This window comes from Tamandua tetradactyla, chromosome 13, assembly GCF_023851605.1.
Source record: "Tamandua tetradactyla isolate mTamTet1 chromosome 13, mTamTet1.pri, whole genome shotgun sequence".
Classification (NCBI taxonomy): domain Eukaryota; kingdom Metazoa; phylum Chordata; class Mammalia; order Pilosa; family Myrmecophagidae; genus Tamandua; species Tamandua tetradactyla.
The window spans coordinates 90,413,500-90,438,667 of NC_135339.1; positions in this window are offsets into that span (position 1 = coordinate 90,413,500).

Here is a 25,168-nt window from a genome sequence, read left to right on the forward strand (position 1 = left end):
GGGAGAAAAGGCTCCCGTGTCCTTCCCTGGACATTCGCCACTGCCCAGTTGACCCCCAGGGCCCTTGCTCCCTGACCCTCCTCCTGGTCCTGAGACACGGACAGGCTTCCCAGGTGCCACCCCAGGAGGGATCCCTGGAGAAGGAGGTCTCTGCCATCTGGCTCGAGGAGCCCAGCACCCTGCCCACTTCCCCCACCAATGGACCTGGAGCTCCTTGAAGGAAGGCGCCAGCTCTTTGGCACCTTCGTGTCCCAGCACCAGGCACAACAGCTGACAGGTATGGGATTGGGCTGGGCCATGAGTGAGCCCGTGAGAAAAGCAGTGAACTCTGTGCCTGCTGCTCGCCACCGCCCTTCACCTCCCCCTCCAAACTGTATGCCACAAAGTTAGCTCTTGTAGAACCAGAACTGAGGATTCCTTTGAGTCCCTGGAATCTGGAATAAGGAAACTCTGGAGAGAAAAGCTGGGGTCAAGGACGCATCTGTGAGGGGAAGGCTTTTTGCACTGTCACATGCCAGGCTCTGGCTTTTCGGAGTGGAGGGGACAGGTCTCCTCCTGGTGAGGTCCCCGCAGTCGCCGAGGGGACTTGGGAGTCGTTTCACCCCTTGGGACTTCTGTTTCTTGCATCTTCCACGATGTTCTCAGATCTTTTTTACTTATCGCTACCTTTTCCAGCTTCATAACCCTCATTAGCTTCCATCAGGTGCCAGCACCTGCCGGCGTCAGAGCTGAGAGGCTCCGCTCTTCTCCTGTGACACTGCTGAGCGGTGTGTCTGAGCCTGCCTTTGCTGCATCTGCAAGCAGGAGCAGACAGGCCATTCCTCTTCAGGGTGCAAGAGAGTCGGCTCTAGCTCCCAAGGATGCGGAGGGACAGGGAAGAGCGCCTCGGGCAAACTCCCCCTCATTGGTCAAGCCGCTGACAGGGGTCATGAAAAACTGGCTGGATGGGTTAGGAGCATGGCCGGGGGCTTGGGAACAGGTGCTGTTCCCCTGAGTCCATGCATCTTCTGAAATCAACACCCCCTATCACTATTATCCAAAAGAATCCTCAGGACCAGGCAGGGGTCAGGGAGAGGGGCTGCGCAGAAGCCTTAAGAAAGAGTGAGGACAGTTTCTCCAAGAAGCATTTGAGTACTCTCCCTAAAATGCCGGCTAGCTGCCCTTTCCTGTAAGGTAAACAGATAAAAAGAAACCTCAGTACTGAAAACCCTGTAAGAAAGGTATCAGATGGCTTGGGGCCCAGCCCAGGGAAGTGGCCATTTATCCCCAACTTCCTATCACCAGTAGCACGTGCGTGCACACACACACACACACACACACACAGATGCCGCAGCTCTATCCCAGGGGATCTCAGCCAGGGAAACTCTGGCCTCCAGGGGACACTTGGCAATTTCCGGAGACAGTCTTGGTTGGCACACTGGGATGAAGGATGCCTCTGGCATCTCTAGTGGGTAGAGGCCAGGGATGCTGCTAGACTGCCTGCAATGCACCAGACAGCCCCCCCAGCAAGGAATTATCAGGTCCCCAGAGCTATCAGCGCTGAGGTTGAGAAACCCTACTCTAAAACTGTGAAGCTCCTTGCAAACGTTTGCTCAAAGGACTGTTAGAATTCCCAGCTAGCTTCCCTGGCTGGACCACACCAAGGTTCTATAAACCATGTATCTGTTGGTGTCAGTTTATGCAGATATCTGCGGAGAGCTGTCTGTTTTTGATTAAGCAGCCCCTCTTTTCCCACTATTTTGCAAGATGCTGGAAGTACACACACTGTCTCTTGATAGTGCATAGCTTGCTTTTTCCTCCCAATGGAGATAAAGTCACAGTGATTGCTTAGGCATACACAGAACCTGAAAAGACTTGTCAATTGTGATAGAAGCTAGAAAATACACAGGAGGCCTTATTGTGAGAAAAGCACTCCTTTTGCTCTCACATGTAGGAGAAAATGCTTTTTCTGGTGGAGAGACTCAATGAACTTTGAAAAGATGGACGATGATGTAAGGACAATCTCAATGTCATTTGAGAGTTGGCACAATTTGTCTTTCCACTAATTTAGACATTTTTCCTTGCATTACACTCGGCTGCCATGGGATCTCTCATGGGGGCCCCCTAACTTTTAGTGCAAATGAAGGCCAGAGAACAATTTTTCTGCAAAGGAAAATATTCTGCCTTCTTGTTGAGATTTCTTCACCCACATCCATTGGAAAGGCCCAAGAAAAGCAACTATGAAGGTGGTATCCAATTTTCTTCATTGTAGTGACATACATTTCGAATTCATAAAAGTTCATCATTTAATTTGGAAAAGTTTGGAGTAGAAATTCGTCATTTCTTCTGGCTAGTGGTGTGAATTATTGAGCCTTGGTGACAGAAGCACAACTGAACTGACCAAGATTGTTGACAGCTGGTTTCTGTTGGAAGAAATGGAATGAAACGGAGTCTCCAAACTTTCTCATTTCTTTCTTTCTCCTTTGCTAGCAAGCTTTCCCAATTTTTGAAACAGCAGTTGAGAAATGCTGATTAAGTTGTCACATGCAAACTATACAGTGCATAAAGCCTTGGACACCTGCTAGAAATAGCACTTCTAAGGAAAGAAACCTGTTCCTTCATTGGAGTTTTTCTTTTGATGGGCAGGCACTGCAATGTGGGCAGCTGAGGACATTTTTCCTGTCCCACCTGTGATGACAAGAAGTGAAGTAAACCTCAGAAAAGCACATGTGGACTGGCTGGAATCCAGACTGAGGATAAAATGACTTCAATCAACAGGAAACTGAGCTGGACTCCTCAGAGGCAGCAGCATTTGTGAGTGAGTTGCTGGAGTCTCCACTCATGGAATACACTAGGTTAACCAGAAGTCGACATGTAGTAGAAATCAAACCATTCAACCCAGTTACACTGCCAGAGGGTGGGCAGCTGGCCATGACCTCCTATAAAAACCCAAAGCACTGCTCCTCCCCTCTACCAAACTCCCTTTCCTGAAAATCGCTTTCTTAGACCAGACATTGGGTCGGAGTTTTGTTTTAAAATGTCATGCAATCTACAAATCTCTAAGGTAATGGCATTAATTTCACAATGTTTAAAAACCTTATCCCATCCAGGAAAAAAGTAGGCTGTCGCTGTGCTACACTTCCCTCCTGCTAAATAATTTTATGAACACGTCTCAGTAAAATGACAGCCCTTACCCTAGAGAGCATGTAACTTTAAATGCTTGTATCATACACCTTTTTCTTATAATATATTAACTATGATCCTCAAACATATATCAAAAATCTTTTAAAAAATTTTTCCCTAGTGTCTCAGTTTGTAATAGGAATTGCAGTTCATTTCCTAAAGATAAGAAACTAGGAATGACAAAAATTATGGGAGAAAGAAAGATTATTTTGATTTCACTGAGGCAACCATCCTAACTGTTCCGAAACACATATTTCTGATCAGCAAGATAACGCAAACCCAGAAATTACTTGGGGAATTGTCATTACAAAGTTTTGTTTTCTTTGGGGACTTCTAAAAACCATTTGCAAAGGGTGGGAACCCTGCAGACTGAGTGTTCCCCCTACATTTGCAAAAGACTAATGGAGATGGATGAGGTGGGCTTGGCAGGCCCTCCTTGTCAGGGTGATTTAAGGTACGGCAGTGTGGCTTCTCAGCAGGCAGCAGGTACATCAGCGAGCACAGCTCAATACAGACGTTGAAGGGGCCTGGGTCCTTCACTGCAGAAGCTATTTGTCTCTTAGGGCAGCAGTCCATCAGCGTCAGGGTGAGAGTTGTTGGTTAGCACAGCTTTAAGTTGGGCTTGTTTTCTAAACCTTATTACATAAATAAAATTTCATTCTCTGAAGGACTCAGCTGGAGAGGGCACTTCCATAAGCGTTTTAAGAGCTGGGACCGGCGTCTCCGGGCAGATTGGTTATTGACAGTTTTCTTAGGCTGATAGCACCTGGGTTGCCAAGTCGATGTCTTCAAACAATTAGGAAGCCAGGTTGGCTGCACCGCCGAGCCCAGGTCTTTAACATCAGGCTCATTTAACTCAGCAAAATGATCGAGGGAAAGGAAGGTGAGTTGTTCCAAGACATAAAGCCAAGAAATCACCCTGGAGCTTTGGCAATCTCCTTCAATCAATATTTGCTGCCATGAAGTGCAGAAAAAAATGCAGTCTTGTGGGAAGCAGACGGGGGAAAAAGGGCTCAGCAAAGCATCTTCAAGACAGAGCAAATGAAATCACTGGAAATTTGGTACCCAGGCCTGGACCCACACCCTGGGGAGCAGGCTGGTGTCACCCTCAAGAGTTCTTCATTTCTGTGCCTGCTTCTGGGTTTTCACCAAGCCAGCAATGAGGGCATTCCTGGAGGCTGTGGGCGTGCCTGGGTGTGAGCGGCGCTCAAGGACAGTCCCAACTGTGCTGAAAGGACATTTCAGAAAACGCCTGGCAGGAACTCGTCAGGTCATTCACTGCACATGAAAACTTTGCAGCCCAGTCCTCGCACGCACTCATGTGAGCTGTGCCCCACTGCTGGTGACAATCAGCTGTGCCTTCCCACTGGCAAGGGCAGTGAAGCTGGCGGCCTGGGGCTGACCTCCCCCTGGCTGGGTTCAGGCCCACTGTCCTGGGAGGAGAGGACAGAAAACAGAGTGCATTTGCTTGGGGGGTGTTATGGACTTCCCCAAGAAGACTTGGTCAAGTTCTAATCCTCAGAGCTGTTTATGTGACTTTTTTTTGGGAAATAAAGTCTTTGAAGACGTGGTCAGTTAGGATAAGACCAAGTTGTGGTAGGGTGGGCCCTTATCTAATATGACTGGTGTCCTTATAAAGCGAGAAAATTTGGACATATGCAGGGGAGAGGTCCATGTGAAGATGGAGACAAGAAAGCAAGCCGCATGAACACGAAGGCAGAGATGGGAGTAAAACATCTGTAAGCCAAGGAATGCCAAGCAAGGGCCGCTGGCAAACCCCCACGAGGTAGGAGGAGGCAAGGAAGGATTCTCCCCCATAGGCTTCAGGGGGACATGGCCCTGCTGATCGCTTGGTTTCAGACTTCAGCCTTCAGAGCTGCGAGTCAATAAATTTCTCTTGCTTTAAGCCACCTTGTTGGTGGCCCCCTGCCATGGCAGCCCTAGGAAATTAGGACCAGATCCTTTGGTGACGAAGCCTGACTGAGGGCCATGGGTGTCAACCCAAGTGGGAGGTCATTTGGAGAGGGCACAGCCTCAGGAGTCTGTGCTGGGGATACATACTGAATATGAGCTCCTGAGTGGGCAGTGGAAGGCAAGAGAGAGAGAAGTAGAGGACATGGATTCTAAAAGGAACCTTGGGGGTTCCTCCTTGGATTCACCTGCCCCACTCCTCCTTCTCCCATCACTCTTCTGCCTCTTACAGCCTGCCTGGGGTGCTTTCCACACCTCTGCTAGCTCACTGCGGGTCCTCAGACAAGTTACTTAGTGCTCCAGGCTTCAGTGTCTGCAGCTGTGAAATGAGGATAACTGTAGTGCATACTTCATACCGCTATGGTAAGGATTGATATTACATATAAAAAGCTTAGAACCGTGTCTGCAACTGCAATCTAATTGTTGGCCTTCATTATTTTAAATTATCAACTTTCATCAAACAAGAAAACATCATCATTGGAACTGACCCTTAATTACCTACATGGAGAGAGAGAAACGGTGGTGGCTCGTGGTTAGAGACCGGCAAGCGGCAGACCCAAGTCCAGGCTCAATGCTCCCTCACATGCCTAGGGACCTTCCAGTATGGCCTTCCTTCTCTACATGGCAAAACTCCAGCTTACCCTTTCCATCTGTAGGAAGACCCCACCAAGAGCTGAAGTTTTTGGGCGAGCAGTGATTTTAGGTCTTTTTCCCTACTGACCCAGTCCAAGTCTCAATTTTGACATTACTTTTTCCCAGATAAGATTCAAAGTAAACCATCCAACTTGAACCAAAATGAAATAGTTAACAACTTCCTGGCAACCCACAAAACTCATGTGCTTCCGACTGCTGCTTTCACTTGCAGTCTCCAAGGCTTAGGGGTTTTAGCCTGATTATAAATATCATCCATCATCGAGGTGACAGTCACCGCCCAGGAGATAGAAATGAACCAGCTTAAAGGAGAAGGTGAGACCGTCAGTCGTTGGCCCTTCTGCACAGGGTGGTAATTTGCCACTGAGTAAGCCAAGGCCAGAAAGCTAGCTTTTGAAATGTGAGAGGTTCACAATCACAGAAAGGGTTTGAGCGCCTCGGTTCGCACTTGGGGTGTTGGCATGTGAAAAGACTTAATAACGTGTAAACCTCCACTGGCTTCCTGTTTTGCAGGATTCACATGCCATTAAGAAACCCAGGGTCTTGTGAAATCGAGATTCAGTAGCATGAATTTGATTTCAGGTATCCGCTTGCTTGGTTTCTGCTAGGTGACACTTCTATCTCTGAAATACAGTGTTTCTATTTCTTTCTCTGTTTAACGAATGTATGCTTTGCAAGAAGGGGAAATCCATAGATCAGGGTCCCAAAATTAAAAGAAAAGTGGTATTTGGAAGTCTTGCATTGCAGAGGCGCAAACTGCATGATTGAGTTTGTCTGCAGGATGCTGAATTGGCTTATGAGAAAGTACCTCTGTGTGGCTTTTCAGTTAATAAACTATTCTGCAAACATTATTTCCATAAACATGGAAAGCAGATGAGTCTGCAGCAGTTTTAAGATGAGTTATGCAAAGCCAGCGAGGTCCCTGGGGCAAAGGTCATGTCTTCAGTCTTTGTGTCCTCTGTAGTACGGGTGCCTAGGGGACACCACACAACAAATGGTGAATGGATGGATGATGGATGGACGGATGGATGGATGGATGGATGGACGGATGGATGAATGGATGGTCAGATGGATGGATGGATGGACGGATGGATGGATGGATGGATGGACGGATGGATGGGCAGATGGATGGATGATGTGATCACAACCTTCCCTCTTAAGAACCTTACAGTTTCTCTGTACAGATGACTAAGAAGATGAGAGGAATGTCTCTAGAGTGGAAGACTGGGTGCTATGTGGCCTGCAGGGTGGGGAGCCCCCCTCCTCTCTTCTGCCCTCTCTCCCTCTTACCTTCCTTTCCTCTCACCTTCCTTCTCTCTTTCTTGTCCTCCTTCCCACCCTCCTGCCCTCCCTCCCAAGCACTGTGCTGGAAAGGGCCTGGGACCCATCAGCACCTAGACCAGAACCTGCCCTGGCTCTGCCCCTTCTTACCTGTGTGTTGCAGGCAGGTCAGTTCTCCTCTCTGAAGCTGGTTTCTTCCTCTGGACAGTGAATGTAACTCCGACCTTGACCTCCACATAGGAGTGTCCTGGAGATCTTGATGGCTGAGCCAAGGGCCAGGGACAATTTCTGGTTGCTTGTGAGGCATATGCTCCAGAAATAGTATGCTCCAGTCATTCTATCTGCCCACCACTATGTATTGGGGCATGCCAGATGTCCAGATGAGAGAACTGCAGTGGAAATGGAGAAGCCAACTCATGGGGCCTTGTCAACAGGGTCCAGGAATCAGAGAGGAGGGACAAGACCAGGGTTCAGTGGATACAAGCTCTGTGCCAGCTACCTTATCCATACCTCACTATGGAACCCCACAGCAGACACTTTGGGGTAGGTGTAGCTATTTCCTCTTACAGGTGAGTAGTCTGGCGTTCAGCTAAGATAATCAGGCTCAGGAGGCCACTGGAGGGGTTGGGGCACTGTTAAGTAGGTGCTGAGGGGGCTGCCCAGGGGGTGTGAGGTAGAGGGAGGAAGCTGGGGTTCTGGGTGGTCCCCAGTCTGCAGCTCTGCAGAGTGGTGACTGTCATCTCCTTGGAAATTTAAAGCATCATCCTAGGTCCAAGAGAGAAAGACACCTGGGAGTCGACAGGCTGCCATCTCCCTGGAAGGCTTTTTAGGGAAAGAGTATGCCGGTTCACCCATATGGGGCATCCCCGGGGGAAAACAAGTCATCAGCAGAAACCCAGCTCCAAGCGCAGATGGCAGGGAGATCACCCCCACAGACACACCTATGCACATATACAGACATGCACACACATGCACATGTGCACACACATGCACTCATGCGTGCACACATGCACAAACACACACACAGAGTGGCAGAGGGGACCCTGTACCCAGCAGCTGCTGTCCTACTAACAAGGTCCAGGGCACCCACTGTGCCTCAATGCTGCAGGGCCCGGGGAAGGGGTAGCCTCATCCAGCAAGGAAGGCTTGGACCACCTTGCCTGGCTTCGTTTCCAGCAGGCTCTGATCTTGTCCCAACTCAGGGAAGAAATCTCAAAACCATGACAAGCTGAACTGGGCAGGGCGGTCCCCAGTCGATATCAGTGGTGTCATGCTTCAGAGGGTGGCTACGATGGAGCCACAAGGGGTGACTTTGCCGTGGGGAGCAGGGGAGGGGCCCTGGAACACTGCAGCCCCGTATAAGGCATGTGCCCTCTCTGCAGGCTGGGAGATCAGAGCCTGGCTCCCCACGACCACCCTGCATGGCCGACGTGAGGGCAAAACCTGGTGTACCAGGTCCTGGGGCTACCGGGCAAAGGGCCACCAACCAGGGGGTTAAAACCAGAGGAACTGACTGCCTCACGGGGCTGGAGGCCGGAAATCCAGAGGCATCCCAGGGCTGCGACCCTCCCACAGGGCTGGGAAAGGCTCTGCTCCACGCCTCCCCTGGCTGCTGGCGGTAGCCCACCATCCTTGGTGCCCCTTGGCTTGGGGCCGCATCTGTCCCCATGTGTCCTTCTCTCTGGTGTCTGTCTGTCTCCTGTGCTTCCTCTTCTTGTAAGGACACCACTTCTCTGGGATCAGGGCCCACCCTAATCCAGTTTGGCCTCATCGTAACGAATCACATCTGAAATGATCGTATTTTCAAATAGGGCTACTTCCCCGGGGCTGGAGCTAGAACCGGAGAATGTCTTTTTGGGGGACACGATCCGACCCCTGGCCCTGGGGAGGCTTCCCAGAGCCCAGAGAGTGACCAGGAAGGAAACGTCACCCCAGAGCCAGTGTCCTCCAAGGCATCTTGCCAACTCCTAGGCCACCGGCTTCCTTTTCCAGCGGTGCTCTCTCCAAGTTCATTCTGACCTTCTCATGCCCAAACAGAGTCCTGTAACTGCTCAGGGACAGAGCAATGTCTCTGTTATTTTCTAGAAACAACCCAGTGGCGTGTTCCTCTTTCATTAGTTCCCAGTGAGGGCTCAGGTGAACCCCGGGCCAGGAAAGCAGGTGTGTGGCAGAGTCATCCCTGAGGCCTGGGGAGGGACACCTGGGCGCCGAAAGTCCCAGGAGAAGGACAGAGCCCAGAGCCTCCCTCCTGCCTCTCCCAGGACCTTTTAATCCCTATCATTTTTTGCTTCAATGAAGGGGGCAGGAGAGGAAGAGATTAGTGGGGCATTTGGGCCCCTGTGGGTTTACCCTTACAGGTAAACAAGCAGAGATCTCTATCTGTGTCCTTCATGGATGCCATTCACAAGGAATTGAAACTGACCTGGGACCAGTCTCAAGCTTCACCTTTGCACAGCTGTTTGTTGGAGGCAGGAGGGATCAGGCACCCGAGGGGTCCTGGGGTTTGTGGGGTGGGTGAGGAACTCCAGGAGGCGGGGTCCACAGCCTGTCTCTCTGCCCATCTCAGGGCCGCAGTGATGGAACACTGGTGGCTGGGAACTTCACCCCAACACTGGGAGGGCACATTCTGGGGGGGGGGGGGTCTCTTTATGTCTGGGTTCAGCCCTCAGCTTGGGCTTCGCATGCTCCAGGCACTTCCTGGTGCCTGTGGCCACCCACCTTCCTCTGCCTCCCTTCCTAGGCCAGCGTTGCCACTCTGAACTCAGCACACCGCCTCCCCTCAGCCTCTGTGTTCCTGCTACATAGAACGCCCTTACCTCCCTAACTGCCTGGCTAGTACCTGCTGGTCTTTTACATCACCTCCTCCAGGAAGCCTTCTCTGATACATTCCTCCCCTTCTCCCACTTTCCCCAATGAGGCTGGACTTTTGCTTTTTGCTCCCGAAAGAGTAAAAAATAAACTGCCCAACGCTAAGCAAGTCCTCGGTGGAGGATTACATACTGGCCCACAGAGCAACTGGTTCTTAGATTTGTGCTAAAGGGATCCATCACCATGTCTCAAAAGAAAAGTCCACCAACCTACAGGATAGCACCTGGCTTTTATTAAACATCTTAAATGAATCATACATTTAGGGCCATAGGTAATGATGCTGGCATGATATGTGCTTTATAAATATATACATATATATAATAAATTTAAACCTACATATACGTGTATATATAAAGATGAGCCATTTTCTGGAAAATCTGACTTTGAAAAACAGCTCTGAGGCTTTGTCTCATTTATCTACAATGAATGTTCCTCTGCAGAGTCTCTTAATAATTGGAATTGAACAGCATGCCACGTCAATGCATCCTTTCTGAATTGCCGCACACTCTTTCCAACCCCCTAATGCCAGGTACACAGAGAGGATACATTCAGTAACTGCTGAATCATGTTTCACTTAACATTAGATCTTTTGCCTATTTGTCTCTTCTTGATGCCTCTCCTTTAAAACCTATCTGCAAGAGCAAGCTGGAATGCTATTCCCAGCTGGCCAGTTCTCCGTCGCAGGACCAGTTGCAGGTTGGAGTCACCTTTCCTTGCTAGAGAAGCAGCCTGGTTGGTGACGGGGCACCGGCAGCTGGTAGCTTCACCCACCACTAGGAGGGCACGTTCTGGGGGGGGGGTCTCCTGATGTCTGGGTTCGGCCCTCAGCTTGGGCTTCGCATGCTCCGGGCACTTCCTGGTGCCTGTGGCCACCCACCTTCCTCTGCCTCCCTCCCTAGGCCAGGGAGCTGTTAGGGCACAAGCACGAGGAGGTATAACTCTGCCCCGGGGGCCCAAGTTGCACATCACCTGTGCTACAGTGGCACCCGTAAGACTGAAAGTGGCCTTAAAAGGAGGCACTGTCCCTATCTCCACCCACTCTTTTTTGTGTGTGCTGTATGGTGGGGATCAATTTCATTCTATTCCCATGTGAATATCCCATTATTGCAGCACCATTTATTGAATTTTGTTTGTTTGTTTGTTTGTTTTAGGTGCACGGTTAAGGAATCAAACCTGGGTCTCCTGCAGGGAAGGTGAGCATTCTACCACTGAACCACCTGTGCACCTGTTGCTTGTTTGGTTTTTGTAGTGCACGGGCTGGGAACCAAACTTGGGTCTCCGGCATGGCAGGCCAGAATTCTCCCACTGTACTATCCCTACTCTTATGGCCCCATCCCAGCCACTCGCCCCACCAAGCCCGGGCGCGTGCACATGGACGTGCAAGCACCCACACTGACGTTGCAGGTTGCACACACCTGAACTGGTACTGAATCAACACTGATTTAGGGGTTCTAGGGGGCCCCCACTCAGGTAGACCCTGAAGATGCAGAGACGACGAGAGCCACTCTCTGTGCCCACACGCTTGCGGGTGAGGGTGGAGGTGGGGTTACGGGCAGTGAACAATAGCGCCTTCCCCATGGGAACCCAAGGGGAGAGCTGACTCCCCTTCAGGAGCCCTTGAGCAGCACCAAGTGTCCACCCACAGAAGAGGGGTGAGCCACGTGGGGCAGCCGCCCAGGGGAGCACGCAGCAGCCGTGGAAAGGAAGGAAGTCCTGATACGTGCTACATACGATGAGCCTCAAAGACACCATGTGCGTGAAATAAACCAGACCCAGAGGGCAGATGGCGTGCAGCGCCACTCACGTGGAATATCTACGGTAAGCAGTTCATAGAGACGAGAGCACAGGAGAGTTTGTCAGGGGCCAGGGAAGATGGGAGGGAGAGATGTTGCTTAATGGGTCAGAGTTTCTCTTTGGAGTGATTAGAAAGTTTTTGTAAATGGATGGTGGTGATGGAAGCACAGAATTGTGAATATGATTAATACAACTGAATAAAAGTGAATACACTTTGAGATAGAATGGGAAATTTTGTGTTCTAGATATGTCACCACAACTGAGAGAGAGAGAGGGAGAGGACTTGCTGATCACACCTGTGCTAATGCATCTTCCAGGTCTGCTGGCTCCTCCTTCGCCCTCCACCTGGCTGCCCGTCCACCTGGCTGCCCCTCCACCTCTGCCTGGCCACCCGCAGCTCTTGCATACTGTTCTAGTTTGCTAGCAGCCGGAATGCAACACACCAGAGATGGATTGGCTTTTAATAAAAGGGGATTTATTTCGTTAGTTCTTCAGAGGAAAGGCAGCTACTTTCAACTGAGTTTCCTTCTTACGTGGGAAGGCACAGGGTGGTCTCTGCCGGCCTTCTTTCCAGGCCTCTGGGTTCCAACAACTTTCCCTGGGATCATTCCTTTCTGCATCTCCAAAGGCCTGGGCTGAGCTGCGAGTGCTGAGATGAGGTATGCTGAGCTGCTTGGGCTGTGCTACGTTGCGCTCTCTCATTTAAGCATCAGCCAATTAAATCAAACATCATTCGTTGCAGCAGGCACGCCTCCTAGCCAACTGCAGATGTAATCAGCAACAGATGAGGTTGTGGTTCATGTCTGCAGCAACAGAACTAGGCACCCTCACCTGGCCAAGTTGACACCTGAACTTAACTACCACACACACCCCGCCTCAGGTGGCATGCAGTGCTGCTCACCTCCATCCTTTGTCCCCGAAGTCTTGAGGGAAGGGCTGCACCCCTTGTGCCCAATCTCAGGAGGTTGGCTCTGGAGCTTCCCTGGAAGCCATCCTCTCAGCAGCTTAAGGAGGTTGCCAAGAGCATGCCCAGGACCCCGGTGACGAGCGTGGGGCCGCCTGCACCAGACTCCAAGTGCTGCCTCGTCTTCCAGCCACTCACTCAGCAAGCCTCCCGGGCACTGGCTGGGAGCTGGGGACCAGCATTCTGGGCACTGGCCGGGAGCCAGGGGCCAGCATTCTGGGGCTCTGACCGGGAGCCAGGGGCCTGCTCTTGCTGAATTTAGATTCGAGAGGAGGATGGAGATGGAGACATGAATCAGACAGAGAATCGGAGCTAGGAACACACGAGGGTAATGGGATAGAGAGAGCGGCGCAGGGGCCCCGAGTCTCTGTGCAGAGGTGACGCCAGGGCAGAGACCTGACGGGTGTCAAGGAAGGTCTGCAGGATGAGCGGGCAGGCTCAGGGACAGCAGTCACAGTGGCCACGGGTCCCTCCTCGTCCACCCTGGGGCCAGCACCCAGTCCCACCTGGGCTCAGAATGAGCCGGCAGAGGGTCCTTCTGTATTACAGCAACTTGTTCGAGGTGCTCTTTATGGAATTAACTCAGCTGGATAAATTCAAAGATATCAAATACACATATTTAGCACATAAAAGGGGAGGACCGCCCTCCTAGAATTCTGCTCCACAGAAGAATACTCTCCTTTAGACAGTGATCAGCCCTGAGAGTTGAACGTCTATGGAAAATCTCTGCTGAAGGGGAGGCCCTGAGGAACGTGTTTCTAGAAGGAACGTGGGTTTTTTGCCCAGGCCCTGGGCTGTTTTGAACTGGCCCTGCTAGAGGACCCGTCAGACCCTATTAGGCGAAATGGATCCTTTCCAAGCCGCCGTAATCCCATCAAAGGGAGGAGGGAGGAAGGGACTGGGGTGACCCCTGAGGTCCGGAAAGGAAGCTGTTTGCTCAAAATGTAAACATGTTTCCACTCGAGGAAGGATTCAGCAAGATCAGCGTGAGCCCGGGGCCCCGTTCCAGCCCCAGCACTGCTTCCTTCCGCCTCAGAAGCTGCCCTGATGCTGTACCTTTGAGAATGTTGTTTCCTTCAAGGAAATCTCAGCTCCCTTCCCGAGACCCTCCCCAAGGGCTTGTTGTTACACAACAATGAATTAATTATAAAAGAGAAGAGCCCGTTGCCTTCTATTCCACCGGACAGGCGGGGCTGGCTCTGTAAAAAAAAAAAAAAATTTTATTTTTTCACATAAAAATCCACTGAAAACAACTCAGAGCCCTGACTGTGGGCTGCTGGTGGCGCTTCTTCTTTTACGTCCACTAAGATGATTAACTTTTACACCTCCTTCTAAATTCCCTACTGCCAGGATGCTTGTTAATCAACGGGAGGACGGAGGATTTCCAGGCTGCGAGGCAATGCAGAGGGCAGGGGACTCGACCCAGAGAGGGAAAAGTAAAGTCCATTCCACAATGGGCAGGGAATGGCCAGAGACACCAGGTGGCCACCAACTGGCCAGGGAGTCTGTGGTCCCCTGGCTCTGGGGCCAGAAGTGTGAAACCCAGGTGACATCTGTAGGGGGTCCCCCTCTGCCTCTTCCCGGTTCTGGGGCAGCTGGGCATCCTGGGCATGCCTTGGTTTACAGCTGCAGCATTGTCCACTCTGCTTTCTCCCCTAGGACTGGATTCCCAGGACCAGTTTTTCTCTCCTTATAAGGACACCGGTCATATTGGCCTCATTTTAACCAATTCCTTCTTCAAAGGCTCTACTTTCAAATGTGGTCACAGTCACAGATCCTGGGAGTTAGGACTGGCACATAATGTTTGGGGGACAAAATGCAACCTGTGCCAGCACCTGCAAATGTGCTTTACAGGAAGCAGCCAACAGTTGGGATCCAGGTGGGCTGCCCTTCCCAACACCAGTGAGGGGGCACTGAAAAGGGGGAGTGAGCACAGCGCCTCACGCTCCCAGCACGGCTTAGGTTTCGGGTTAGTCACAGGTGTGCTCTAGGAACCCCTACTACTGGTCCGGGGGGCACTGCCTCTCGCTCTCTGTCCACGAGGTGCAAGTGAGACCTGGCCAGCCGCGGGCCCCAGCCTAGGCTTGGCCGGTTGGGTGGGTGGGGGTTGAGGTGAGGTGGTGTTTCCATAAGGCCAGGGCTGGGGGTTGCCTTGGGGGGCCAACGGACCTCGCCATGGAAAGATCCAGCCCCACAGCAAACGGCAAGGGGCTGCGCCCTAGGAACGCTCATGAGCTGCAACTGGAAACGAGGCTCGGAAAGATGGAGGGAGCGGCACAGACGGCAGGGGCGGAGGCGCTCAGCCCTGCGACAGGGGAAGCCTTCGAAGCCCAAGGTGAGGGGCCGCAGGAAGTGGGCTCAGGGCTGGCACGGTCCCAAGAGTGGGATGAGGAGGTCCCTGGCGCCTTGCACAGGACCGGGATGGAGAGGGGAAGGGGGGGTCGCCACCCTGCACAGGAGGCTAAAGAGGGAAGACCACGAGGCACCCTTTAGGAGATGCTCCTTTGAAGGCAGAACCCATCGGACTGACCCTGGAGAGGATCGAGGGTTGTGTGAGAGCCAGGAGAGCAGCGAGGAAGCAGTTTAGGAAAGAGGAGAGGGACCGGGGTCACCTGACGTGAGGGGGTGGCTCGTCTTCCCAAGGCTTCCCTGGCCGCAGCTTCGGAAGAGCCTTTCAGTAACTTCTGCTTCGAGTTGGGGGGTTGTCCAGAGGAAGGGAAGGGATGAGGCTGAGCAGGGTGGGCCTGTCAGGGAAGGTGGGACACAGCAGCCCGAGGATGCAGCTGAGGGGGAGCTGCAGGGGAAGGTGCCGTACCTGGCGGAGGAGGGGGCCTCACCCTTCTTCCTTCTCTCCTTCCCCCAGGAGGAAGATGGTGCCCGTCGGGAAAGGGCAGGACCTGCCATGGGCAGAGACAAGAGCTACCCAACGGGGAGGGAGGGAGCCCCCTCTAAAGAACCAGCAGGACGACGGCCCCAAGATGAGCCAAGAGAAACCCCCGCCAGATGAAACAACAGGGCCCCCAGGAGCCCACCCACCCTCAGATGGGTCAACAAGTCCCCCAAGATGGGCCAACAGGGGCCCAACCCTCCAGATGAGGGGAGAAGCGCCAAGCCCATCTGGCAGAGGATGCATCCGTCCAAGGGTGCTGACTAACGCGGGGCGCTGATGCGAATTCCAGGTAGGATTTCCATCAGCTCGTTGAAGCTGGGTCTGTGAGTATCTCCTGAGGAACGTGTCACAGTTTGAGAGGACATGGGTTTATGGGAAGTAATCATCCTATTGATGCAGGATTTATTTCATCAGTTCACCCTATGCAAATAGTCCAGTTCCAGGAGCCCCAGCCTGTCACGGCGGAGGGATGAGGATGCCCAAGAAATGCACTTCGGATGCACAGTCAGGGGCCCCTGGAGGGCTCCATGTAGGAGGTGGCCTCTTTGCACACCCTTGAGCAAAACACCATAAAAGAATTAAGTAGCTTCGGTAGTAAGGGTAGGTGGAGGAGGCCGGGAGCAGAAGGTCTAAAAACCGGAAAGTAGCAGCCATTGATTCTAAAAAGAATTTAAGCAGAACTCAACCGCAAGATGCTGGGAAGCTTGTCGCTGGAACCACTGATGGCTGGAGCAGGGAGCATTCCACATCGTGGAAGTGTCAGGTTAATCAGCTGTTTGGTGGCTGTGGCCAAAGTGAGGCCCATTCAGGACGAAGAGGTTTGCATTTCCTCTGGGACACCTCACCAAGCACTCCTGTCCTTACTGCCAGGAGGTGCTCCCAGCAGCTGGGACAGAAGGAGGGGAGGATGGCGCCATTCCCAGCCCCCCCAGCCCCCATCCCTGGAGGGTGGGGTCCAGGGGGGAGGGCTCTGCTCATCAGCCCGCAGGCTGAGCGGAAAGCTCAGCATTGTGGAGCTCAGAGGTTTTGAGGAGGCGCCTCTTCCTTACTAACCTCCTCTTGTCAGTTGTCAACACTCCAGCTGTTTGGGTCAGTGACCCATAGTCTCCCTGGACGTGAAGGAGCCCAGGGGCCACGGCCATCAGAACCAGCTGACCCCCAGGGATGCGGGCTCTGGTCCCCACACACACAGACCCAGTGAGAGCCGCTGTCCCCCCCGAGACGGATGCAGCTCCCGCCCGCCGCTCACTTGTGGTTGTGTTGAGGGGAGCAACCTGCCTGCACTCCACGCACCCGCTCCTGCCTGGGGAGACCAACGCTGTTGCTGCAAATTCAGCACAAATACTAACACGCATCCCACCTCCAACACAAAATGGAAAAGAGCATCCTACAAAACGCGCCAGCCTTCCCGGGTGCCCGTGAGGCTGGAGCGCTCACCCGTGCAGGGGCACACAATGCCCCTTGGGTCAAATGCATTTGGGACAGGGTCAGCTCACCCTGCTCCCGTGATTCCCTGGGGGCAAACTAAACACTTCAGTGCAAACTAAAGCCGGTGGTGGGCTTATGGACTTCAACAATGTAAGAAGCTGAGCAGTGAAAAAGAAAAAGGCCTGTGAGCCAGTTCCCTCAGGTCTCCCAAATGTAAAGGGACCCCACTCGCGGGGATCCCGGCCCAGAGGCCCAGCGACTCCTGCTGAGGACGCCCGGCCGACCTGGCCCTGGGGCGGGTTCCCACGGCCCCGGGTGGTGGTGGTGGGGGGGGCTCCCGAGGGCACGCGTGGGCTCGTGCTGCCCTCTTGTGGTGTGCTGGGGGAACAGTGCGGTGCCGCGCGAGGGGCGCCCGCGGACTCAGCGGAGCTCCAGGGAACCCGGGTCTGGGCGTCCACGGGTGAAGCCGACCTCACCTGCGCCGCCGGGCACCCTGCTGTGACACCCGGTGCTTTCTAGGGAGATCCACGGGGAATTTAGCCCACCTGTGCGCCAAATCTCAAAAGCTCCCCCTGCGAACCGCGTGCGCAGGGCAGGATCCGCGCAGGCACTCCCCGCAGGCCGCCGTCCCGCACAAGCCGCCCACCGGGCGCGGCGCCCACTCAGCCACCGCAAGACTGCGGGAAGGAACCCCGCGTGTCCCCGGGAAGCCTCATCCATGAAAACAGGCGCCTCTGCATCTGGCCCCCGGACTCCTACTCAATTGCAGCCCCTACAGTTTACAGTTAAGGAAACTGAGGCCCGTGGGGAGAGGGGGACAAGATAGCCCAAGGCTAGGAAGAAAAGCCTGACCCAGAGAGCACGCCTTGGCCCCGCCCACTCTGCCTGGCTCTTTCCCCTTACCTCCCAGGATGTCACACCATGGCCACTCCTCAGGCGCCTGTGGGTGTGGTGACAGGCTGATGGCGAGGAAGGGGAGGCCTGCCTGCAGCCTGCCACCTTCTGGTCCCCCCAATCCCCTCCATCCAGCCCCCACACCCGTTCATCCATTCACCCAACCCTCCCCCACGCCTTCCCCACCGCATGCCTGGGCCCTCCTCCAGACCTCCTCCCCCACACCGGGCCCATCCCACAAACCCCCCTTCCCCATGCCTGGCCCATCCCACAGACCACCTTGGGTCCTCAGAACTTGCCCTGGAGATAGCTCTGTCCCCTCAAGCCCACGCCTTGGAAGGGGACAACTGGTTATCTCAGAAATTGCCCCCAGTGAGTGAGTGAGTGAGCACATGCAGCCCCCTTGACAGCCTTGCAGGCAGCTCTGGGTTTTTCTGGCTTGTCTCTGTGTCTCCGCAGGTGACCCAGCTCAGGACCCAGCTCCCAACGGGGCCTCCGGGAACGAGCGCAGGTAAATGAAGACCGGGGAGAAGGTGGGCAGCGCACCCCTAGAGCCAACCCCTCCCTCAGGCATCCATCATTGTCCAAACGGAGGGGGAGTGCTAGCCATGGGAACCGGACAGCCCTGGGGCCCAGGTGCAGGCCTCCACACCCAGCTCTGCAACCTTGGGTGAGTCACTTACCCTCTCTGAGCCTCAGTTTCCTCACCTGCCAAGTCAGGCCTAGCAACTTAGCAAGGTGGCTGTGGGACTCACAGCAGGTGGTGTGAAAGCCTCATAGGAATCGAAGGGCCCGGCCACACCTCCCTGGCTGCCACCGATTCTCCTGTCCCACTTTGTTGTCTGAGCCCACAGTGTCCTGGGTCCTGTGTCCTGTGTGTCTCAGGCTTGCGGCCTGAGAGCAGAGCCCGGTGGAGGCCATGTCCAGGCTGGACCCGGCTTCTCAAGCTCCTTGTAAAGGGCCAGTTCACCCTGCCCCACCGGGAAGGGATCATTCCACAGGTGGAAATAAATGTGGGAGCTGGAAAATTCAATTCCAAAAGATGCATAAAGTACATGATGAGATTCAACAGACGTCCGTTGCCACTGTCCAATTACCATAAGTTCTAAACTCTCTTTATTTCTAAACTCTCGGTGTCACTGCGGACCTGGGGCTGAAATTCAGCCTAGGCTCCGGGGTCAGCCACGCCGGGGCCCCTATGGTGGCTGAAATCGCCCCTCTCCATGTCATCCCTGCTGCCATCGCAGTCCCCCATCCCTGCTCGTCCTCCCGTGGGGTGTGCCCCTGGGCAGCGGCTTCCGGGCCTGGGGCCTGGGCCCTTGGGGCTGCGCTGCTCAGCGAGACCGGGACCTGGGGCCTGGAGGCCACGCGCGTCTGGGGTTGTGGCGGCCCTGACCAGATGGGAGCCCATGGTGGAGGCTGGGGGCGTCAGGCTCCTTGTCACTGCGCCGGGGCCCCGCTTCCTGGCACCCCACAGCCTGCTCAGAAATCCCTCCCAGTCTCAGAGTCGAGACAAACTCTGCAGCCAGATGCCTGGAGAGTGGCTTGGGGAGGGGGAGGTCTCCCGCCACCGGGGGGTCCTCAGATCGCAGCAAGGCAGAGTAGATGGGTGGGGGTTCGGGTGTGCTGGACCGAGGGTGCCCAGGGCACCTCTGGGCTCCCGCAAGCAGCAGAGCAGGCTCCAGGGCGGGTGGTGCTCCCCGGGCCATTGGGACTTGGGGCCCCTGGCAGGCCAGGAAGGCTGCGGCGTCCTCTGCACCCGGCACTGGTGGGGCCTCTCGGGGTGTCCACAGGAGCTGCAGTGGTCACTCTCCAGAGACCCAGAAGTGAGCCTCTTGGTCTCCTTGAGGGGATGCTGGGGTGAGCCACTCTGGGTTCACAGTCGGCAAGGACAGGCAGGAATATTCAAGGGCTCAGGAGCAGGGGAGAGCAGCCTAGAGAGGCAGGGCGCAGCGAGAAGGCTCCGGGAGCGTGGGGGGCAGAGGGGAGGGGGCAGCAATGATTTTCAGATTTCAGAGAGAAGGAGGCTGTCATCCGGACTGTCATGTGTGGAGCAGGGGGCCCCAAGATGCCCCAGCTAAACTGAGTTTCAGCTCCTGGATGAGGATGTAAAGGGTCTCTTAAAAAAAAAAGCAAAAAAACAAACCTTTCAAGTCCTCATAGTTACAGGCAGACTTTGATTCAGAAGCGATGATTCTGTTAGTAGGTGACGGGGAGCCCGAGGCAAGGGTCGTGTCTTGTCCATCATTCCCCACCCCCGCCCCCAGCTCCTTGCAGACACAAAGGGGTTCAGGGAGGGCAGGGCTCTGGCGGCTCCTTGCAGGGGCTCAGGTTGGGTTTCTTGGGGTGAACAGCAATGGGGAGCCTGGGACGGGGGAGGTCTGACGCTCCCCAGGGGGTGCGCTTTTAGAACCCTCTTTGTTTTACACATTCCTTTTTAGTGTGTGCAAATGTTTCAAGCTCAAAGAATGTCCTTCTTTCTGAAATGCAAAGCTTCTGTTTTTTCATTCTTTGCCAACAGTGGTAACATTTTCAAGGCTTGTCGGAAGATTTGTGACATTTGCAGGTCTGTGAGGTGAGAATTAGTCGAGTTTTACTTTAAAAATCCAGATCATACACTCAAGCTGTTCAAAATAGAAATTTTTCACCTTTCAGAAAAGGATTTAGGGAACTACCTCAGGACCGTAAAAATGTGTCCTAGAAAAGAGGGGAGGTGTTTTGAGAGGTCTGCACATCACATATGCACTGCTAATGTTATTCACACGTCCTTTTCATGCAAACAGATTAATGAGATGGTTTGTGAGTTTTCACCAAAGACGCTTGTCAGAAAAACAGACCCAGAATGAAGAAGCAGGTTTACAACACAAAAATAAGAAAAGCAGCGCTCAGCCTCTGGTTTCCATCGCTTTCTCCACTTGTGGCTTTTGACCTTGGGTAGCACAATTTCGACCTTCCAGGACGTCAGCTCACTGAAGTGAGAAATGCAGGAAAGATGCACAGAAAATATGGAGCTGTAACATAACGTCCGGGCTGGAGGACAAAATCCACGGCAGTGGAGTAGGGAGGATGGAAGGGGACTCCCATAGTTTACATATTACATATTTTTAAGTAATGTTTTATTTCTTTTATGTAAAAAAAATACTTGAAAAGAATGACAGATTTATAACAGCTTTATTAAGATGCAGTTCACATACCATACAACTCACCCCTTTCAAGTGTACAATGCAATGGTTTTTAGTATAATCACAAAAATGTGCAACCATCGCCTCCTTCAGTTTTAGGACATTTTCATCACCTCCAAAAGAAATTCCATACCCTTTAGCTATCACCACCCAACCTCCCCATCCTCTGATGCCCTAAGCAACCACTAATCAACTCTGTCTCCACAGATTTCCCTGTTCTGAATACATAAAAATGGAATCATGTAATATGGTGTTTGGTGAGTGGCTTCCTTCACTTGGCATCATGTTTTCAAGGTTCCGCCATGCTGTAGCATGTATCAGAACTTTGTTCCTTTTTGCGGCCAAATAATATCCCCTCGTGTGGATACAGCAAGATTTTTTGCTATTCTTCAGTTAATGGAGATTTGGGTTGCTTCCACCTTTTAGCTGCGGTGAATGTTGCTGCTGTAAACATCGGGGTGCAGATTTCTGCGTGGATGTATGTTTTGTTGCTCTTGGGTATTTACCTAGAGGGGAATCTCTGAGTCACATGCGACTCTGTATGTTTACTCACCCGAGGAACCAGCAAACTGTCCTCCATGGGGCTGTACCATTTTACATTCCCACCCACAATGAATAAGTGTCCCAGTTTTGCCACATCCTCTCCAACACTTGTAGCTTCCTGTTTGTTAGTAACGGCAATTCTAGTAGGTGTGAGATTATATCTCATTGTGGTTTTGATTTGCCTTTTCCTAATAGCTAGTGAAGTTGAGCATCTTTTTCATGTGCTTTTTAGTCATCTGATTTCCTCTTTTGAAAAATGTCTATTCGTATCTTTTGCCCATTTATAAATGTGGTGGTTTGTCTTTTTATTGTTGAGTTGTAGGACTTCTTTATATATTCTGGATAGTAAACCCTTATCAGATATGTGGTTTCCAAATATTTCCTCCCATTGAATCTTTTGCCTTTTCACCCTTTTGATAACGTTCTTTGAAGCACTGAAGTATTTGATTTTGAGGAGTTTGCATCTCTTTTTTATTTCATTGTGTATGCTTTGGGTGTAAAATCTAAGAAGCTACAACCTATCACTAGTTATTGATGTTTTCCTACATTTTCTTCTGCATGTTATCATACTGGTTCTTATACTTAGGTCTTCGATCCATTTTGAGTTAACTTTTGTATAGGGTATGAGATGGGAATCCTCTTTCATTCTATTGATTATGGATATCCATTTCTCCCAACACCATTTATTGCAGAGACTGTTATGTCCCAGTTAAGTGGATTTGGGCACCTTGTCAAAAATCAATTGGCTATAGATCTGAGCATCTATTTCTGAACTCTCAAGTCAGTTCCATTGATTGATATGTCTATTTTTATGCCAGCACCATGCTATTTTGATGACTGTGGCTATATAGTTTGCTTTCAAGTCAGAAGTTGATACCTCCTAATTCATTTTTCTGTTTCAAGATATTTTTGGCTATTCAAGATCCCTTACTCTTCCATATAAGTTTGATAATTAGCTTTTCCCTTTCTGCAAAGTAGACTGTTAGAATTTTGATTGGTATTGCATTGACTCTGCTAGTCATTGGGTAGAGTTGATATCTTAACAACATTTAGTCTTCCAAATCATGAACACAGAACATCTCTCCATTTATTTAGATTTTCTTCTATTTCTTTTAGTAACGTTTTGTAGTTTTCTGTGTACAAGTCCTTTATATCCCTGGTTAAGTTTCTACCTCAATATTTGATTCTTTTAGTTGCTATTGTAAATGAAATTTTTTCCTTGATCACCCCCTCAGACAGCTCATTACTAGTGTATAGAAACACTACTGATTTTTGCATGTTGATCTTGTCCCGCAGCTTTGCTGAACTCATTTATTAGCTCAGGTAGCATTGTTGTCACGTTATTTTCAGGATTTTCTAAATGTAGGATCATGTCATCTGCAAATGTAACACTTTTACTCCTTCCTTTCCAATTTGGATGCCTTTTATTTATTTTTCTTGCCTAATTGCTCTAGCTAGAACTTCTAGTACAAAGTTGAATAACAGTGATGACAGTGGGCATCTTTGTTTTGTTCCTGATGTTAGAGGGAAAGCTTTTAGTCTCTCACTGTTGAGTACAATGCTAGCTGTGGGTTTTTCATATATTTTGTTTATCATGTTAAGAAAGTTTCCTTCAACTCCTACCGTTTGAAGTGTTTTCATCATGTAAGGTTGCTGAATTTTGCCAAATGCATTTTCTGCTTCAATAGAGATGATTATGTTGTTTTTCCCTTTTGATTAGTTAATATGTTGTATTACGTTAATTGATTTTCTTGTATTGAACCACCCTTGCACACTTGGCATAAAACCTACATGGTCATGATGTATAATTCTTTTAATATGCTGTTGAATTTGATTTGCAGGTATTTTGTAGAGGATTTTTTCCATCTATATTCCTTAGAGAGATTGGTCTGAAGTTTTCTTTTCCTGTAGTATCTTTATCTGGCTTTGGCGTTAGGGTGATATTGGCATCATAGAATAAGTTAGGTAATGTTCCCACTTCTTCATTTTTTGGGAAGAGTTTGAGCAGGAATGGAATTAATTCTTCTTGGAATCCTTGGTAAAATTTACCTGTGAAGCCATTCAATCCTGGACTTTTTTTTGTTGGTAGGTTGTTGATAACTGATTCAATCCCTTTACTTGGAATTGGTTTGTTGAGGTCCTCTATTTCTTCTTGAGTCAGTGTATGTTGCTTGTCCGTTTCTAGGAAGTTGTCCATTTCATTTAAGTTGTCTAGTTTGTTGGCATACAGTTGTTCATAGTAACCTCTTATGATCTTTTTTGTTTCTTCAGAGTCCATGGTAATGCATCGCTCCCATCCCACCCCACCACCACCATCTCTTTTCTGATTTTATTTGCGACTTCTCTCTTTTTGTCTTTGTCAGTCTAGCTAAGGGTTTGTTGATTTTATTGATCCTCTCGAAGAACCAACTTTTGGTTTTATTGATTCTGTCTATTGCTTTTTCAGTTCTCTGTTTCATTAATTTCTGCTGTAATCTTTGTTATTTCTTTCCTTCTGTTTGCTTTGAACTTCGTTCGCTGTTCTTCCTCCAATTTCTCCAGTTGTTCAGTTAGAGCGTTGGTTTTAGCTCTTTCTTCCTTTTTAATGTAGGTGTTTAAGGCTATAAATTTCCCTCTCAGCACTGCCTTTGCTGCATCCCATAAGTTTTGATACATCGTGTTCTCATATTCATTTTTCTCAAAATAATTACTGATTTCTCCTGCAATGTCTTATTTGACCCACTGATTATTTAAGAACATGTTTAACTTCCATATATTTGTATATTTTCCAGGTCTCCATTTGTTATTGGTTTCCAGCTTCATTCCATTGTGATCAGAGAAAGTGCTTTGTATAATTTCAATATTTTTAAAAATTTTATTAAGACCTGTTTTGTGCCCCAGCATATGGTCTATCCTGGAGAATTTCCCATGAACACTTGAAAAGTATGCATATCCTGATTTTTGGGGGTACAATGTTCTATATATGTCTGTTAGGTCTAGTTCATTTATATTATTTAGGCTCTTTGTTTCTTTATTGATCTTCTGTTTAGATGTTCTATCTATTGGAGAAAGTGATGTGTTGAAGTTTCCCACTATTATGGTAGAATCATCTGTTACTTCTCTCAGTTTTGCCAATATTTGCCTCATGTATTTTGGGGCCCCTTGATTAGGGGCGTAAATAGTTATGATTGTTATTTCTTCCTGGTGAATTGCCCCTTCTATTAACATATAATGTCCTTTATCTTTTATTACATTTTTGCATTCAAAGACTGTTTTGTCTAACATTGGTATAACTACTCAGCTCTTTTTGTATCTTTGGGTCTAAAATGAATCTCTTGTAGAAAGCGTATAGATGGACCATATCATTAAATCCATTCTTCCAATCTGCATCTTTTTATTGGGGAGTTTAGTCCATTAACATTCAACGTTATTACTGTAAAGGTTGTTCTTACTTCAGCTATCTTATACTATGGTTTTTATTTGTCAAATCTACTTTTTTACTCTCTTTTTATCCTTTTAGTTACCCTTACCAATTGTTCTAGTTTGCTAGCTGCCAGAATG